The sequence below is a fragment of the Rhinolophus sinicus genome, chromosome 17 (assembly GCF_057876585.1).
Source record: "Rhinolophus sinicus isolate RSI-liver-muscle chromosome 17, RSI-T2T, whole genome shotgun sequence".
Lineage (NCBI taxonomy): Eukaryota > Metazoa > Chordata > Mammalia > Chiroptera > Rhinolophidae > Rhinolophus > Rhinolophus sinicus.
Window position 1 is genome coordinate 71582363 of NC_142517.1, and position 6000 is coordinate 71588362.

The window sequence follows — 6000 nt, forward strand, 5'->3', positions numbered from 1 at the left end:
TAAATGCCCCTGTGCTTGTTGATACATATTCAGTGATTGGTTGTTCATGAGATGTTGATATGCATTTTACTTCACCTCTTCAGTCATCAATCAGGCATTTTCCTTTCCCTTGGGGAGCTGGCAATGTGATATGAAAATTGAGTAGTAGATAACAAAGGTCCTCAGTTTCCTTCTTGTGCTTTTCACCTATCTTTGGGTTGTTGTAGATGGTAAGGCCTGCTAACAGAGAGATATAATGGAAAGCATATGGATTTGACACTGATGTGAGCACACTGTGAGACATACAGAGAGAGATCCAGGAGAAATTCTCCAGTTCTGGCTTGAGGAGTAGAACGTGGGAATTTTAAAGCACAGAGAAAGTGGAGGAAATACCCCAGTGTCTTAGTCCATTTGGGCTGCATAACAAAAAATATGATAGACTGGATGGCTTATAAACAACAGAAATTTGTTTCTCATAGTTCTGGAGGCTGGGAAGTCCAAGATCAAGGTGCCAGCAGCTTTTGTGCCTGGTGGAGGTCCTCTTCCAGTTGCAGACTGCTGACTTCTTACTGCGTCCTCACATGGTGGGAGGGGTAATATCTCTCTGGGGTCTCTTTTAAAAGGACACTAACCCTATTCATGAGAGCCCTGCCCTCGGGACCAAATCACCTCCCCAAACCCACACCTCCTAAAACCATCACCTTGAGAATTAAGATTTCAGCATATGAATTTTGGAGGACACAAACATTCAGACCATAGCACCCAGTTTTGTTTTGTTTTTTTCCCTCTCCCTTTACTCTGTTCTCTCATCCCCAGGACCAGGCTGTTGTACAGTGAGGGCAGTGGCATGCTGAGGAAGGGTAACCTTCATCTTCTTTTGGGAAAACTGGCTCAATGAGGGCACTGACAAAGCCTGTTGGTTTTTGCTTTCCTCTCTCTATCTCTGGCCTCCCTACACTTGAGTTAGAGTGTAGTACAATTATAGAAGGGGGCACTTTCTGGCCAGAGGATGGAAAAGAGGAGCCATAGAGAATCAAAAACTACTAGAGAAATAGCAGAAAGGGGCACGTATGAGAAAGTGTAGTCCTAGGCTTATCCTTGACCTGCACTTTCAGGAGTCTGATCCTTATTAGCTTGACAATGGCTTTGACAACTAAAGTATAGACTGTCACTGGGAAGCGGACATTAGGACAAATTCCAATAGGATTACAAATAGTGTTGTCAGATTTGGCAAATAAAAATACAGTATGCCAGTTGAATTTGAATTTCAGATAAACAATGATACATATATATTATGTATAGTATGTATTTCATAATTACTAGAACCACTAAAAAATACAGAGAGATATAGTCAAAATCACAATAGACAAATTAAAACAGAATATTAAAAGTTAGCATTAAATTACTTAGACTAAAATATAGAAAAATTCTAACAGTAGAGTTCCAGTTAATGCACATCATTTGTGCAGATATATATATATAGATCACAAAGGTCAAATATATATATATATATATATATATATATATATATATGTATATATGTATATATAATTATATATATACATATATATAATTTTTTTTGTATTTAACCATTGAAAAGTATAAGATCATATAGTTTGCACCAAACAAGTAGAGAGAAATCAAAGAGCTTCCCAGAGGAGGTGATGAAGTCAAGGAAGCATTATCATGTGTTTTGACAAAGCTTCAATTAGTTTAGTATGGATGGGACAAAGGTAGTGAGTCAGAAGTCATGGAAGGTGGGAGGAGAAGGGTGGGTGGACAAAAGCCAAATCATGAAAGTCTTTGTTGGATTCTCCTGTCTCTTTCCTCTGGTAAGTTTTTGAATTAGTCATCTAAAGTTTCCCTGAAGAATAATGACTGTTTTGCTCATTGTTATTACTCTAGCAGTTACCATAGTACATGGTAAATGAACAAATATTGACTGACTGAATGAATGAATGAATGAAATCAGTGTTCTAAATGAGGATACTTCTTCTTTTCTGACCTAATACCCACTTCCTCATCATGAGTCCACACAGCTTTTTCTCACACTCCTTTCTTCCCTCTATCCTTGGTCAGGGACCACATACTTCTAAAATTCTACAGTCTTACTGCTCCTACTCTGGAGGGGAGGGGACGTTCTCTCTATGTGGCATGGTATGCTCCTGGGAATGATGTATGTGGCTGCCATTTTAGAGATCCTGTTGGGATTTGATCACTTTTTTAAATAAGTGGGAAACGCTTATTTAGTGTTTCCCAAAAAACTGGGCAACACTAAGGCAATTTGTTTTGAATTGTAGGGTTAAAATATAATTGAGGAAATATAACAACGACAAAAAAACTCAGTTCCTTTCAGTGTGTTTCATTGCAACACTTTAATATTTTATGGTTACATTTTAAATTTTATCTCATAAATTAAAAATTAACAGTCATGCCTAAACTGGAATATATTTTATCCACTTACAAAAATACATTGACTAACGCTAATTAAATTTGCTTAATCAAGCTTAACAATGCTACATGCTGTGACTCATCAGAAAGTAAGTACCATACACATTCCCCAAAGTGCTCAAGCTGGAACACCATGGATTTTTTTCTTTTGGGGTATCCAAGGGTTCAGCCATCTGTTATTTACTCTAGTTTTTAATAAAAAGTATTATTCATCTTTATTGCTAATCATTTGCCTTGCAAACAAAACACATTTTATGATTATTATTGTCATTGAACTCTACTACATCCAAGGAGACACAAAGGAAAGTGGTTTGCATTCAATTGCATCTCATTAATATTTGCAAATGGTTTAGCTTCAGTAGCAGGAAGACATAGGTATTAAGCTGGTAATACCTAATATCAAATTATACACAGTAGCATTTAATCGCATTGCTCTAATGCCTTCAGCACAATGAGTTTTTCCCCAATGAAATGGAAAAATGTGATCACTCTTAACACCCTGAAGGACAAGATGATGGCCATGTCATTCTTTATCGTGTATTGCTTTTGTTCATAGCTAATCACATTTAGACTATTTTAACCCAGACCCTGCAGATATACAGTAAATCATACCTGATAGAGCAAGACTAAAACTTGTTGATAAAATTGCCTTCAAGCTGCACTGAGCATAGAAAAAAATATGGATTGAGATAGGTGGGGTCAACTTCAGAATGGTGAAAGGTGAATGAACAAATTCTGTGTGAAGAGAAATTGTACGTTAAAGACACTTAGTGGGAAATTGCAGCGCAGTGCCTCCAATGATAATCTTTGGTATCTTGGTGTGAAGCAGCTGACTCCAGGGTGACATTTTAAGATGGCATCCAGAAAGGTGCCTGATGCCGGCAAAGATGGATATGATAACTGAAACTCAAGCATTAAGTGGTTAGGGAAAAAAGATAATAAAAATGCCTAACACTTATTGAGTGTAAACCATACATTAGACATTACGTTAGGTGCCTGAGAGATGTCATCTTATCTTCACATTCACCATCTAAGGTCGCCACTTTCATACACATTTTTCAGATATGGGCACAGGCTAAGAGGAGTTAAATATCTTCTCCACAGTCACACAGAACTGAGATTTATAGCCTGCAATTCTGAGGCTGGGTTCTTGCTCATTTTGCTTCTCAAGCGAGCTAACAAGGAAAGGGAATCGTCAGCCAATATTTTCTCAGCTTATTGGTGGGAAGCAGCACGTTCCACAGAAGATACTTAATGACCGTACTTCTGGAAAGTGCAAAAGTTAAGATAAAACTTAGTAATAAGAATCCTGCAGCAAGTGTAATGCAGACAATGGCAAAAGCAGAATAACCTGGACTTCTGAAAATAAACAAGTGTTGCAAAGACTTTAATCTGTCTTGCCAAGGCCCTAGGGCCAGTGACTCCCCAGTGTTGGGGGTAAGCATCTATTCTGAATGATGTCCCAAATGTTTATGGGAAGAAGTTTATTTTGAACAATAAATATCTGGTCTTGGTAGTGCTCATGAGTATGCCCTAAGTTTGCTGAGGCACGAGATAGAAAGCTTTCCCAGAAGGACACATTCCAGCATGGACATCAGGCGATAAAGCTAGCTTGAGACACAGTATAGTCTACAGTAAAAAAGTGTAGGGTGAATCAGCACAATTTCCTTAGATTTTCAGTAAAGGGGAACCCTGTGGATATTCCTTATAGTCAGTCATATATGTAGAGAACTTGGAATGCACGTCAGAAAGTGGATTTAATCACACTCAACTAGAGACTTGAATTAAAGGTGCCTTCACATCTTACTCCATATAGAAACTAAACTGTGGCAACTTTTTTGACTGGTGGTGTCAGGTTTAATACCTGGAATGGTAAAAGCCATATAAGTTGCTCTCATTTATCAATGCTCTTTTAATGAATCTTCTTTCTGTCTAAATATAGTGCAAACAATGACTGAGCACAGTAATGGGGCGAGGAAGGTGTGGAAAGGAGAGACTGCCTCCTGTGCTTTCTCTTTAATGTGTCGGCATTCTATGAGAGATACTGAAATGTGCATCACTGTTTCCCTGACTTTGAGATGCTGATAATTAGCTAGGGAAATAGGAGGTGTAGAGACATTAAAATAAAACAAATGTAGCATAAAGATGTCAGTTGCCCCAGGGTAACTTTAAGGTCTTCACTTTTCAAAAAATCACTGTCCTGGTATTGTAGCTGCATTAGTACGACATAGAGCATGCTTTAGACAGTTCAATCTGCGTTTAGTTTTTGACATTATTCATTTATTTTTATTTTTGGTCATTTTGGTCCAGGCTTTTCTTTTTTCCTTTTTCAGCTTTCTGAGAAACACAGAGCTGCAGAGTGGGCCATTCTTAGCACTGTGGTGCCCATGTTTAGGGCCATCAATTGTCATTGTTTCCTTTGTTCTGCATTGAACCCCCAACAACTTAATCCTTTTAAGAATAAGCAAGTATTCTGGATTCTGGGTCTTCCTTTCAAGCGGTTGGAAATCTAGAGGGTTCTGGATTAGTGAGAGCTCTCCACTCTCTGCCTTTCTCTAGGGGGCCTGCTGGAAGCTTTCTCTGTCTGTCTAGTTGAATTCCTGGAATGGATTTTGGGAAACCCCATTTCTCCTTCAGGGTCAGCATAGCATGGTGCCTAAAAGCTTGGGCTTAGGAGTCAGCCTGCCTGGATTTGAATTCAGTTTCCATCACTCCTTACCCACTACGTCATGCTGGAAAATAACCTCTCTGTGCTTCAGTGTCTTGGACCATTAAATAAGGACATTAGTTTATCCTCTTAGGATTGCTGTAAATATTTAAGTGAGATAATATTTCAGTCACAAGGTTCGTATGCTGGGCACTTCAAATGTCCGATATTCAATACATCAGGGTTTGGAATAAGGAAAGGTTTATTGATCGAGATGGCACTAACAGAGAAGACAGGCGCTCTTTATAGTTCCTCAAATCCATCTTAAGAGAGCCCCAAGTTCCATCTCCCTATATATCTAGGGAAGAGAGAAGGGGCGGGGAAAGAAGTGGGAGCCAAGGAAGAGCTTAAAGTGTCTAAATCTCTCTTTTCCCAGTGGGTCTGGGTCTCCTCACACATTTCCCCACCTCTTCAGCAATGGCTCCTTCTGACAAAGGGCCTTTTTTTGCAAAAATACTTAAGCCTCAAGCAGAATTCCTCTAGTCATTTGGCATGTCTATGTCAGGAATCATTAGCCTGAGATAGAGAGAGGCAGAGGCATTTCACTGTTATAATGTATACAAACCAACTAGCAAATTGTGTAAACATTTCATAAAAATGATCTGTCAGGGTTGTTATTATTGTAAGATATATTGCTACATTGATAGGAGGGCTAAGTGAAAATATGCATAGAACTGAAGCTGCAATTCTAAGGATTTTATAGGATTCCTCTTGTTATTTACATAGTACCCTGAGGAGCTAACCTCACACATCTTTTTCTCCCCCAACAAACTCAATATTAATTGATGCTGCTTTGCTGGCAGGGTATATAAATTTTCTTTTGTGTTTACCTAAATGGTTCATAGGATATTAATAGTATGGAA